This window comes from Eptatretus burgeri, chromosome 7 (genome assembly GCF_056783735.1).
Source record: "Eptatretus burgeri isolate ZD-2024b chromosome 7, Ebu_testis_v1, whole genome shotgun sequence".
Classification (NCBI taxonomy): domain Eukaryota; kingdom Metazoa; phylum Chordata; class Myxini; order Myxiniformes; family Myxinidae; genus Eptatretus; species Eptatretus burgeri.
This window is the reverse complement of record NC_140967.1, coordinates 65,582,915-65,596,747: the sequence shown is the minus strand read 5'-3', so window position 1 is coordinate 65,596,747 and position 13,833 is coordinate 65,582,915. Positions and strand designations below refer to the sequence as shown.

Genomic DNA, 13,833 nt, shown 5'->3' with positions numbered 1-13,833 from the left:
TCATTTGGTGACGTTATGAGGCAAAAGCATATTTTACATGGTTACTCTGTAGAACGATTCTCATCGGAATCTCTCGTAGGCAGATATTCCTCAAGGAGTCGCTCCTGGTGGATAGCAGCTCTGTTCACCTCAGTGTGACCTTAAAGAAGTTACACGTGGTCACCTTTTGGCAAGATACGGGTCACCCTGCGGGTGACATTGGTTTTTTTATTTATTCATTCATGTACTTGTGCTCAATTACACAAGAAATGTATTTTTTTTTCACTTTACTACTTTACAAGCATATCCTTTATCAGTGTGCTTCTGTTCCATTGGAATGTTGACTGCACCGTATTTGGAGCCAGTGGTTTTTATTCTTTTCAAAAAAATTTGCATTTTCCTTTTCCAAAAATCTAAATTCCGTTTTGTGTTATCAATGGAAAAAGAAGCATTTGTTTGTGCACTTAAATTGCATAGATTCACCACAGACTTAATTCCCACAGCGTAATTAAGAAATGTAGTAAAAAGAAAATGTATGCCCAAGGGATGGATACCGTCTCGACCTGGAGCACGAGCAAAGTCAATGGGTTCCGCTCACGTCGATCTCAGCTGCTTCGGATGAGCATTGATGTGAATCTCAATCTCAATTGTTGGCACGAAATTCTGAACACAGTTCCATGTTTAAAAAAAAAAAAAAAAAAAAAACTCTGGAGAGCCCGGTCAAAGTGAAATTCGATTTTAGGGTACTTGTTGAAAATTCAGTGAAAATACGATCGCTGGCGAAAACAAAGTGTCGGTCATCCCATGAACATGCATGCGCCTTTGGAGAAATTTTATTTTTTTATGATGAAGAATCATCAAAATACAGAGGAGATTGCCAAAACTTGAGAGTTCATAGAACACCTTACCCACGCACTCTTGAGAAGAAGAAAAGGACATGGGTTTTGAAAGAAGACGTTTTGAAAGTGCTAAAAATGCGATTTGTGTTCTACAGTGGCCAAGTGCACAATTCAATTGAAATCAAATCAATTTTTATGGTCGTAGAAAAAGAAAAAAATTTTGGAAGTTTCCCAGCATGGCTGCAGCACCTTTTACACCATCTTGTTTAATGTGTTACATTAGTTATTTCTGCTTGTTGTTTGTGTCCTTCATGATTTCCTCAAAAACAGTAAGTTTCCTGTTTGGAATGATTTTAAATCTTGCTTGACTGTCAGACAGACAAAAAAATTACCTCATTCCTCTGTGAATGTGTGATTGGGACAAATTCAGAGCCAAAGTACTGCTAATCTACAGGTTCGTGTTCTGATTCATGTACCGATTGGTGCTCAAAATATAACATTCAATTGAAATTAATCATTCATCGATCATAATCTAACGTTTGTGGACACAACACAGACAAAGTGAACCAGTTGCTTAACCCCGCTTTTTGTTTTGTGTGGGGTTAAAGAAATAACCAGGTTGTGTTTGTCAATTGGAAAGACCCCGCTCCTTCTCAGAGCAGAATGGGGGTGGAGTACATTTATTTTGTGCCCATGGCTAGTCATACCCCCTCCCTCCGGCAGGGGTCAGTAAACAACGTGCACTGTGCCACATGCACAGGCAAAAATGGCAAGTTGTTCACTCACCCTCGAGAGTTATTTTGGGCCCATGACCTAATCAGCATGTGTGAAAAATTGTGGACATTGGCCAAGCCTATGCGTCTCGAAACAAACAAACAGACAGACACAAACAAATACGCTGTATTTTAATATTATGTATGGACTGCCACGTCTGCATACTTCCTTTGTAAGTGAGCAGACAAGGACATCGTAATCAAAATTAATTTGGTTTGTATCACATCTCAAGGATTTGGTTTCCGCATTTTTAGCTTATCTGGAATGTAAATTCCAGATAAGGTATTGTCATCGTGCGCCGACCGTCCGTCTCCTTTTTCGACTTCTCTGGCCAAACCGCTGGGCCGATTCGGCTGAAAATTTGCAGCAACATTCCACTCCTGACTGGTAATAGGAATTGCAAAGCTCGTTCCACTCATATGACTTTAAGTTTGTCAAAATGGCCAACTTCATCAATTTTTGTGAAAATCGCATACATTCCTTCAAAAATTTTCTTCTCCAGACCCACCAGTCAGAATTCTATCAAATTTTGGTGACAACATGAGGACACGGTTGAAGTGTCAAATTGTGGAGGCCATGCTGATCACTTGACCAGAAGTGTGCCAAAATGGTGGTCATGCAAATTCCTTCCAAAATCTTCTTCTGTAGATACACCTGTCAGAATGCGAACAAATTTGGGTTGCAACATTATGGTAGGGTAGGAATGTTAATTATATTGTGGAAGTTATGTGGATCATGTGACTCGAAGTGTGTGAAAATGGCCGACTTGATCAACTTTTGGGAAAATCGCATTATATTAATTGGTTCACGAAAAATATTTTCACAAAAAAAATAAGTGACCACTATATTCGTTATTGTTGTCTGTCTGTCTGTCTGTCTGTCTGTCTGTCTGTCTGTCTGTCCTGAGCATAGCTCCATGGGTTTTGATCCGATCCTGATAAAATTTTGGTGGGAGGTTTATATCATGATCTCGTTGTGTTTTCCTGAGAATGGGCGTGGTGCGCCCATTATGGACAGAGACACGCCAAAAAAACATGTTTTAAGGGGGTAGCCGATTTCAATTTGCATCTCCTAGGGGTTTTGTCAAATCTGACAGGGGTTTCGGTATTTGGTTAGCCCAATGGCACCTGAATAGCCCCACGGAGCTCGTTTTTTTTTTTATTTTATTTTTTTTCATTTTCGTCACAAAGTCACGAACTTAGAAAATTGCGAATTTTGACATAAAAATTTATCTTCTCCGAGGGGTTTGTCGAATCTGTCAGGGGTTTCGGTATTTGGTTAGCCCAATGGCACCTGCATAGCCCCATGGAGCTCGATTTTTTTTTTTTTTTTTTTTTTTTTTTTCATTTTCGTCCCAAGGTCAAGGTCACGAACTTAGAAAATTGCGAATTGTGTTTTTAGGGGGTAGCCAATTTCAATTTCCATCTTCTCCTAGGGGTTTGTCGAACCTATCAGGGGTTTCGGTATTTGGTTAGCCCAATGGCACCTGCATAGCCCCACGGAGCTCGATTTTTTTTTTTTTTCTTCATTTTCATCGCAAGGTCAAGGTCACAAGGTCACAAACTTAGAAAATTGCGAATTTTGACATAAAAATCATATGACCGCCCAAACTTTGAGAGCTCGGATGACAATATTTTTTTATGCATAATCTTGAGATCATTCCCCACCTAAAGTCTTGAAACCATTTTTCTCTATCTCGAACACCTTGCCCGTGGCACCCCCTTCAAGTTTGTTTTTACGCTGATTTCATCAAAGTATGGATAATCCAAGGAGTGCGAAATGCCATATAGCCTATATGACATTATATTGTTCCTGGAATGTTCCAGAGGAAGTTTTGCACCAAAGGTCATAATCCTTGACCTTTGACCTTTAAAGTTCACAAAGGTCAAATTTTCAAAGTTGTGGGAATCGAACCGGGTTTTCGACCTTCTTCGACGAACTAACTCCATTAAGCTATAGCACGTATCCTGTTTCCTTATTTTAATGTCCACAACATTGTTTTGTGACCTTTAAAGGTTATGCAAAGGTCAAATTTTGAAAGTTGTTGATAGAAATCGGGTTTTCGACATTTTGCAGCTAATAACCTGTCACTCGTACCACATCATGTTGATCATTTTTATAACTTGGTCAAACATTATCACTGTCTCATCCTTGACTTCTGAAACAATCTACATCTTCAAATACCGCTCGTGAACCATTGTAGTCTTCAGATTGTTCCTTTAAAAACCTTCTTCTCCAGACCCACTAGGCAGAATGCTACAAATATTTTGGTTACATTAGGCCCGGGCCCAGATAATCTTCAGGTCCAGTGGTCCTATTTTATTTTCTTTAATGTCATAGGTGGCTTCGTCGTGACATCTTGATTGCATCTGTCGATTGCTTTTTCCAATCAGTATGAAAGTTTGAGGGTATCTCGGGCGAAATTGTACAGGGGGTAAAAATTGATGTCATTGTTCACGTGGTTCGGCAGCCACATTTTTTTTTTTTATACATAAAAACCTTCAAAAACCTCCTTTTCCGAAACTGCTTAACAGATTGAGGCGAAACTTTACAGGTACGATCGCCTATTCATAAGGAACAAAAAGTTCTCTCCCTATGACATTATAGATCACATGGTTTGGCAGCTATTATTTTTTGAAGAATAAAACTTTAAAAAATCTTCTCCAGAAAGACGACGGATCGAGGGGAAACGTCACCAACATGTTCCCCAAGTATTGGGGGATACCAGTGTTCACAAATAATTGATAGGTCACATGGTCTGTCAGCCATATTGGATTGAATGAAAATCTTTAAAAACAATTATTTCTCTTGAACCGCTTCATCGATTAACGTGAAATGTCATAATGATGATCTTGTCATGTGTTATAGGAATATATGTTTTAAATTTCAACCTGATCGGATGTGTGGTCTGGCAGCCAGAATGATTTAATATTTTGAATCTGGTTTCAGGGATTTAAGTCAAACTTGGTACAAGTATGTATAATGATGGACTAATGTGGGCGGAAGCATATCTTGGGACGTTGTTGCATCGAGTACTCTTCTAGTTTTTTTTTTTTCTTTGCTTGAAACGAATTTCAAGGAAACGAGAAAGCAATGGTAAGTGGTAGTCTAATGGGTCCTGCTCTTCCTTGACATATCCAAGCATGTCATTTGAGGCCCACACCTAGCACCTGGAGAGTTCATCTAAGCCAGCTCTCCTGCAGTGCCATACACTTATAAGCAGTGTGGCCAAAGAGTGGGGCTTTTTAAAATCTGATTTTTTTTCATGAACAGCCATGGGTGCTGGCACTTCTGTTCTTTATGTTGATGCCCTTTCAAATTTGCATCGGCCAATGTTCCTTTAATCTATGTTGTCCTTCGCTGTTTGCTAGCTCAAATGCACCTACACCTGCTGGCACTTTGGGAAATTTTCTTTTCAACTGGGTTGTCACAAGACCAATAGCTGAGATGTGCTGGTCATAAACACTTTGTGAGCTGTCCGAGCACATGTCTGGGATTCTTGTCATTACATGTACTGGCTCTTTTTTTCCTTGCCAGTACTCGCTCTTGGCTGCTTCCCCCTTCTTACAGCACATACATGACAGTACCTGCTGCACTGCCTTTCTGAGTTTCTCTCAGCACCTTTGATGGATCTCTCTGCATCCTCAGTCAAGCATCTTTTTCGCCCCTGTTGGACTTGGTCCGAAATGGGGGCTTATGGATTGGGTCTCCTCCGTCCGTGCGTCCATCTGCAGCCATATATCGGACATATATGGACCAATTTTGTTCAAATTTGGCACAAAAACAATACATGATTGTATACATATGCACATCATTTTGTTTCGAGATCAGATCCAAGATGGCCGACTGGTGGCCATTTTGTTACTTAAAAGTGTTCCCAACCATTTCTCAAACATGCATGGTCCAATTTTGTTCAAACCTGGCACAAGCAAGGTTACATCATGGCGTACAAGTACACCTCATTTTATTTTGTGATCTGATCAAAGATGACCGACTTGTAGATTGGTGGCCATTTTAGTTGTAAAAAAAAAAACTCGGACTTGATCATGTCCTGAACCATTTCTTGGACATGCATTTACCCATCTTGTTCTATTTTTTTTCATACCTATAATCATGAAGCATCTTTCATGAAGATTAAAAAAACATTCTGATTACAGACGGTCCTCGACTTGTGTGAGAGTTCTGTTCCTGGTTTCCTTATGTAAGTCAAATCTTGTGTCAGTCCAATTTAATTGAATAGAATCTGCAAAAAAGAAAATTATTATATAATTGATTGAACATTTACGTGTGCAGTACTAGCACATACCTTAATTCCTAGTGTTGACTTGCTCACATGAGGAGACTTGCAGGATGAAGATGTCTGAGTTGGAGTCATGGAGGTTGAAGGCTCAGGAATTTGGTACTCTGCAGAAGGTTTACGGTTTACAAACCCAAAATAATCCCGTCTCATCACCATTAAACACTTGTTCTGGGAAATAGTGTACCCTCCCTCATCAATTATTTCAGCCAACACTTTAGGAAACTATTTGCCTGCTTTTTCATCGGCACTCGTAGCCTCACCACAAACTTTCACATTGTGTAAGTCAGCACGAGCCTTGATGAGCTGAAACCACCCATGGCTCACCACAAAGGAACCCTCAGTCACACCTTTCAAGTCTTCGTAGAGACTCTTCACTTTAGTGTAGTAGATAGTAGAAAAATCGTGCAAATTATGATACAAGCATCAAATTTTGCATTTCTGTTCTGCAGGGCTTTCTGATCAAATCTGATCAAATGGGGGCAGATCGTTTGGCGTGTTCCTTCATCCGGTCCTTGCCCTTAAAGGCCCTGTCACACCATGACGATTTAGCCAGCGTATGCCTGACATGAAAAATTTGGCTAAAACGCTGGCACACGTCGAATACGTTATGGGTAAGTTTGTACACATGAAGAGCACGCTGGCATTCGTCATAGTACGCCGAGCTGTGAGACAAATTTTCCATGCTTGAAATTTTTCGACGTATGCCAGCGTATGACTCACGTTCCGCATAATGCTGGCCATAAGTTGTAGGCCCGTTACGCGATCGTTGACACACGTCGACACACGTTACTTGTAAGTTACTCATAAGTCGAAACGCATCGAGGTAATGTTTAGCGTACCCGAAACTTATTTCTAACCTATGAGTAACGTGTTGTAGGCACGTTACGCGATCATTGACACACGTCGACACACGTTACTTGTACATTACTCATAAGTCGAAACACGTCAAGGTAATGGTTTGTGTCAGTGTTCCAGACTCCCTGGTTTTTTTAGGTTTTTTTTTTTTTTTTTTTTCTTCGGTATGACGGTGATGTTAACACTTCGATTTCCAGTGCGGTTATAATATAATATAATTAATAGGCTGCTGCTCAACGATTTAAATCATAACCGCACTAGAAATTGAAGTGTCAACATCACCGTCATACCGAAGAAAAAGAAAAAAAAACCAGGGAGTCTGGAACACTGACGCTAACCATTACTTCGACATGTTTCGACTTATGAGTGACGTGTGTCAACGATCACGTAACGTGCCTACAACTTATGGCCAGCGTATGCGGAACGTGTGTCATACGCCGTGTAATTCGAGAAATTTTCAACATGCTGAAAATTTCTCAACGTACTCGGCGTATGACGACATATGCCAGCATACTACGACGTATGCCAGCGTACTACGACATATGCCTGTGTGCTCTTAACGTATACAAAACTTACCCATAACGTATTCGACGTGTGCCAGCTTGGTTCGGCAAATGTTTCATGCGTCGGCATACGCTGGCTAAAACGTCAAGGTGTGACAGCGGCTTCACACTTCGATGTCCAGTGCGGTTATGATTTGAATCGTCGAGCCGCAGCCTATTAATAGCCTACGCCACGTGATCGTCGGTGATACGCTGCCGCGCGCTATGCATAAGTTAGACTATCGTTGGGCATAGGTTGTGAACGCCGACAACACGCTCAGCATTCGTTGGTATAAGTTATCGATATGTGATTGAAACGTTCTGTGTACGTTACTAATACGTTATGCATACATCCAACACGTTATTATACGCCCAAAACTTAAAAAAAACATCAACAGTTCAGCGTACGCCAGCGTTTTACATACATTTTGAGACCTTGCCATACGCTGGCTAAAACATCAAGGTGTGACAGCCCCTTAACAATGGTACTAATTATTTACACAGCCATGTTCAGATCACGTGCAATGTTGCTCAGGCATACCACCCTCATTATGCTTAATTATGTCTAAGGCCACATAAAAAAAATTACTTGTTTAGCGTCCACCTCTTCCAATTTTTCCAGGTAGGGAGGGTTTTTTAAATTTTATTTGATGAATGGAGTGGTGGCGTGCCTGGAGGACAAAGACATCGATGGTATTCATGGTCAGAAGGCAAGTTAGGAAGGTACAGGAGACCCTAGAAATTGAAGAAGAAAACATGAAAATTGCTGTTTCAATCTTTGTTCAAGTGAAAGTTAAACTTGTACACATGTATTTAAAGTGATAGATGATGTTAAAAACATTAAAGGTTAACATATAAACAGAGCTTTTTCTTGTTGTTCCTGGCCCCATGGATTTGGTCCATGACTGACCACTGAAATACTTGTGGATCTGTCTGAGAAAGCTGAAAGCAATATTAAATGTCATAGGAAATCATGTATACACAGTGGCATCACTTTATTTACTACAGGGTGTTTCATTAAAAAAAATGACCCTGTAGTGGTCCTGGAAATGACAAGTACATGAATGACAGGCATTCTAGGAGCACTATGAGGACATTCTCCTTCCAACAACCTGGAGTACATGTACAGTGAGTGAAATTTAATAGTTCTGAGAAGTCCAAGTGAACAAATCAAATTTTGTCACCAGTCGTACACATTTTGAAGTGATACTGCTGGGACTCTCTCAGGACCAACTTTACTGCACATGTACATGCACACGCAGATAAAGAAACCAACATCTGGCTGAAAAGTTGATACAGTAGGCATCTCATGCAGTAGTGGTAGTACTTCAGTCTTTAGCAGTGAATTTCTTGCCATGTCTATGGACATTTTCCTTTGACCTACAGTCCTGACAAAGGATAGAAACCTTCTACTGTCACAAGATGTTCAACGGTACCACAATGGACGCATATGTCCTCATACCCAGCAGAATAATAGGTTAATTATATTTGTGATCTGCAGTCAAGATTGGCTCGCACATGAATGTTCATCAAGTGAATTGTCCTCTTCGCCAGCCTCGATATTCCTAAACACACTTCCACAACTGTGGAGGATCGTCTCCATCTCAACTTCAAGTTCATCCTTCATCTTCTTGGTCAGTCTTTTGGAGGCATGGAGGCACCTCCACTTATCGCACTCCTCACACTGAGTGACAGTTCCAACGTTCTTTGCTGTGTGGGCAGTAGGATTGAAAGGGCAACCATGCCCTTTCGGCACATCTCGGCTTTTCATAGAAGGGCGGTAATCTTCTGTCGTGGCAACCTTGAAAGAAAAGATTAAATTAAATGACTAGCTAAATGAAGTGCATGGAGCCATACTTTGCTAGACACATTTTCATGGTTTTGAGAAAATAGCAAAAAAAACTTGTTTGGTTCAATCCTAAAAACTATCAAGCTGGAATTTTAAAATGCAAAAACTTAAATATTCTGGATTTCAGCTCTATAGGGCACAATATTATCAAGACCTGTGAATCAATAAATCTTATAGTGTCACTGGTTTATTTATACCTTGCCATATAACTCTGTGAAGGCATGTATCTTTCTCCAGATGGAACTGGGTCAGGCAAGTGGTGGATCTGTTCAAATATATCCGAAGGAAGCTTTGGAGCCTCGCAGATGTCACAGTCTTGACTCTCACACTTTAAGATGCTGAACATGTAATGCCTGATCTTGCAATGTGTTTCAAGGAATCTTTTCAATTTCTTCTTGTGTTTGAGGTGCTGCTTGGTGCCGTAATTTGGGGTAAGTGAGTCATCAATCTGAAAAGAGAAATCACAAAAGCCTTTTTGAGTACAATGGGACAGTGCTGAACATCCAATTCCTTTACCAATATTAAACTACCAAACTTGAGTGTGTCTTCAAAATGGGATAGTTCTGAGGGATCCACATTCACAATGTCACTTGCACAATGCCCATTTTGAATGGGACTCACTCAGAGCTGCTGCAACAGTACATCAAGACAGGTAGCCGCATACCTTTAAAACTTAATTCCAGAGCATACCAATGTCCTCTTCAGATGCTGTATCATAGGATTCTAAGTTGTGTTCCTTAAATTTCAACTTTGGATGAGGGTTGACAGCAGGTCCACCATAGGCTCAGTGGAGTGATGAACCTCTTCCTTCAACTCTGGAATCTTCTCAGCCATACTACGGATACTCTTCAACAAACCACAGCGCTTCAGCTCATCTTCATGAGGCACTTCCTCTCTCATAACACCCACACCTTGCAAGGCAATATTGATGATGCTCATGATTCTTTCAACAGGATTTTTCTAACTATGTTGAGGAGGCGTAGGGACTGCACACAGTCTAGGTCAAAGTTCAGCCAAAGGGACATCAGTGATAGTTGAACTGATAAGTACATCAACCGGTGGTCAGGGCCACCATCTGTATACAGCCGGAGGATTGGTTTCAAAGGTCCCAATCTTTGAAGTATTTTCTTCAGCTCTGTCATGTGTCTCCCAGGAGATGATGGCTGGAACGCATTTTCTTTGAAGACGACAAAGACACTTCCTCGATGGAACGACTCCTCAATGCTTTCAGGGACATCAATGATCATTGTCACATTGGGTGTCAAACTTAGCCTGGTGAAATCATGGTCAGACACAGCAAGTTTCTTTCCTTTAGAAACCAGTACCTTCTTCCCTCTTTCAACAGGACAATTAGGCTCGCCGACTTTGACTGTATGCTTGTCATCCAATGAAGCAAATGTAAGGTGGTCGCGAAAGTTGATACCAAACTCTTTCTCATACCTGACCAATGCAGATGCGTAGTGGGCATCTACATGATTGGCTCTCAGCTGATGAGCCTGGACCATGAACTTGATTTTGAGATGACCTGTATGACTGCTAGCTGATTTGGCTGTGGGTCGGCGTGGCCAAAACTGCAACCTCAGCCACTGGATACTGAGTATGGCTGTTCCCTCTGGACACTGACTTGAGACTTCATGTAGATCTCGGACACTCAAAGCGGTTGCCAGGTGAGTCACCACATCACTGTCAGCCACCACATAGTGTCTTCTGTCGTTGACAGCTGTTTCCACTGAAGAATTGATTTGTCACTGGCACTGCTGGAGGAAATAATTGTATTGTTCGGGGCGACCATAATTGTTCGTACGTAGATCCCAAATGATATCCGGGTCTTCATCATCCAGGATTCTGGACACTGGTCTGCTTCTGCCTCTTTTGCTGTAGAAGCTGCACTACTGTCACCAGTCAACCTATCGTAAGCTGAGTGGAGAAAGGCAAACTTGCACCCAGTTGCCCTTCCAAAACTTTGGAGAAGTCTCTCCTCATTGCCCTTGAATGGTACTCTGGGAGTGTCTTTTCCATTCCCTTCACAATATTATGTGTCTCATTGAGCAAATCTGATTCAGATTTCAAGTCGGTGACTTTCCACAGAAACCACAGACACATGAGTGAACAATATGACGTTGCCATGTGATACGATGTCTGAGATGAAGTCATGCCTCCGTCGATGATCCTCAGGCAAAAAATCGTTCAAGAATATGGGCTCATTTTCCCTGGCCTGGATAAGGGCCTCGAGAACTGCTGTGTATGTCTTTTTCACAGTGTCTCTGAGGTTTTGGGTCGCACAAAGTACTTTGACATGGTCCCTATCGGTAGGCGTCAAGCTCAGTCTGGCATGGCTTTCTTTGACCTGCAAAGAAATAGTCATTTGAGATAGCAGAACAGAAAGAACAATACATAAAGGGCCTTTCTCCAGTTAGAATAAAACAATAAGTGACAAAGTTGATGCTGAAAAAAAGAACTATCGGGTATGTGGCTCTGCGTTTTTTTTCTGGGGTGAGCTGAAAGAGAAATTAAGACTGCCAATCCAAGTGGAAAGTATGCTGAATACACCCTATACCCTGGCCCAGGTTTGAACCTTTGAACTTCAAGGTTTAATATTAATAAATCCACAATTCGATGCTATACATTGAAATTTGGAAGACGTGTTGTCTGCCCCATATGTCCCAAGTATTGAAATACAATGTGGAATATTCTTCCCTGAAAATATTTAAAAATAAAATAAAATATGCACTTACACGCTTGTTCTGGCTGGCTAGATAGTTCCCATATTTTGTCAGGTTATCAGCAAGTGAAATAATGGAAGTCTGAATAGGTTTCCATGCATCGTTTTTGAGGTAGGATGAAACAGCCAGATTGTACAGGGCAGAACCATGTGCTTTCAACTCTTCTTGATGCAGGAAGGATGAATCAATCTTACACTTCTGCCTTTCAGGTTGACGGAACCCAGAGAAATGACGAAAGGTATCAGGTCCAGGGTATCCTCGACTTGAGAGGTTTTGGTCAATGTACCACATGGCATCGGCTATGGTATTCACAAATGTCAGTCCCAAGGAACCCACAGTATCAGGTGACTAGCCAACACAACTTGTTTCCAACCACTTCAGAATAGCATTCTTCAACTTGGATTTCTGGGGATGGTGCTGTTCAGGGAATGCTGGTGGCAATGATAGGGACTTTGAACGTGCATTGGTGTTGGCCATGAACACACTTGGCTTTGCACTGCCATTGTCATCGGAGTCTGTGTCACCATGCCCACGGTGGTGCATTTCAGCAGGGATCAGAAACATGACGAATGAGCCAAGGTTTTTCACCACATCAGTCACAGATGAATTCGAGGAGACCTTTGTCAAGTCCTTGATTGACTTGCTTGTCCCTACCTTTACACATGAGAATGCACATCACACATCATCGTCAATAGGATTGCCGTCGTACATGCCATTGCACAATTCACAATACAGTTCCAAAAGCGTGATATCCACGGCCGGCGAACAACCAAACCAATCTTTAATTGGCACACTTCTGCCTTCCGTGGCCACACAACATATCAGCAATAACATTGTCAGTCTATCTATACAAAAGCGTGTCCTACTTTGAAACCTTCCATTCACTCCATCTGTCATTGAATACAGCATGCATGCATTAGCAATCGGAAAACAAATTGCGTCGATGTTAATGTGCAGGCGCATTGGTGGGTACGCCATTGTCCGACAGAGGGGCCATCATCCCGATGCTCATTGGTGGGTTTAAAAGCGCAAACATGATTCTACACTGTTCTTAGGTGGGAAAACGTTGTTTTGACACTTTTTACACTTTATTTTAAGGGTTTTTTGAAAAATCCAGGTCAGGGACATTTCTCAGGTCGGACGGGGATGCTAAAGAAGTAATTTTTTCATGTGTAATTTTACCTCGAGCGTAATGGTCTTGCACTTCTTTGATGCATCAGCACCTTTCACATCGCTCTTTTGTTTGCCACTCATGATACTGTGCTCAGTGAGGATGGGCTGCAAGTCACCATGTGAGAATGAGACAGATGCAGGTGGGAGGCTGGGCCATGGATCACCCACCACCATTCTGTGGATAGATACGCGACAACAAGTAGTGCCAAACTGGGCCGTACGTAAAGCAACGCGAAGATGTAAATAATCTTTTTCTTCTTCTTGTAGTTTTAATGGTGTTTTCAGAGCCGTGAGTCTCTATATATGCCACACACCTAAACACTTCGGCTGGAGCAGACAAGTACGGGGGGCTTTATATTGTTTGACAGTTTCTTTTATATATTTTTAACAACGATTTGCAGAGTCGACGGTGCTTTTGGCTCAATCGGCGCAGTGTACACCTGATCAGCCGATCCCCTTCTCTCAGGCGGAGTGGAAGAGGCGCGATCTGGGTCCCCTGTAATGAGGGAATTGTGTGAAGATGTGATCCAAATCTTCGGGAACCTTACACCGCTCGTAGAACCCCATCGGGTGACACCCTATCCTATGTAAATAGGAGTTTAGGGAGCAATGTGTCAGTCTGAGGACAGAATGAATTGATGAATCTCGAATTATTTATTAATAAGGGTGGAAAAAATTGTGGTTTCAGATCGGGGATGATTTGAGATAGTGAAGAGCTGTCTTGAAGGCCTGGAGGAAAGAATAAGAATGAAGAGAATGTGAAAGTTGGTTCTACATGTTGGGGGGGGGGGAAGAATGA

The 13,833-nt window shown here is 41.6% G+C and overlaps 1 protein-coding gene and 1 pseudogene across 2 annotated transcripts in view; one reads left to right on the top strand and one right to left on the bottom strand.

Moving 5' to 3' along the window:
• LOC147023435 (G2/M phase-specific E3 ubiquitin-protein ligase-like) overlaps window positions 1-13,833 on the top strand; it is a 142,991-nt gene that overhangs the window by 58,766 nt on the left and 70,392 nt on the right. The gene's annotated exons all lie outside the window — the stretch shown is intronic.
• Window positions 8,159-12,346, bottom strand: LOC147023436 (uncharacterized; annotated as a pseudogene).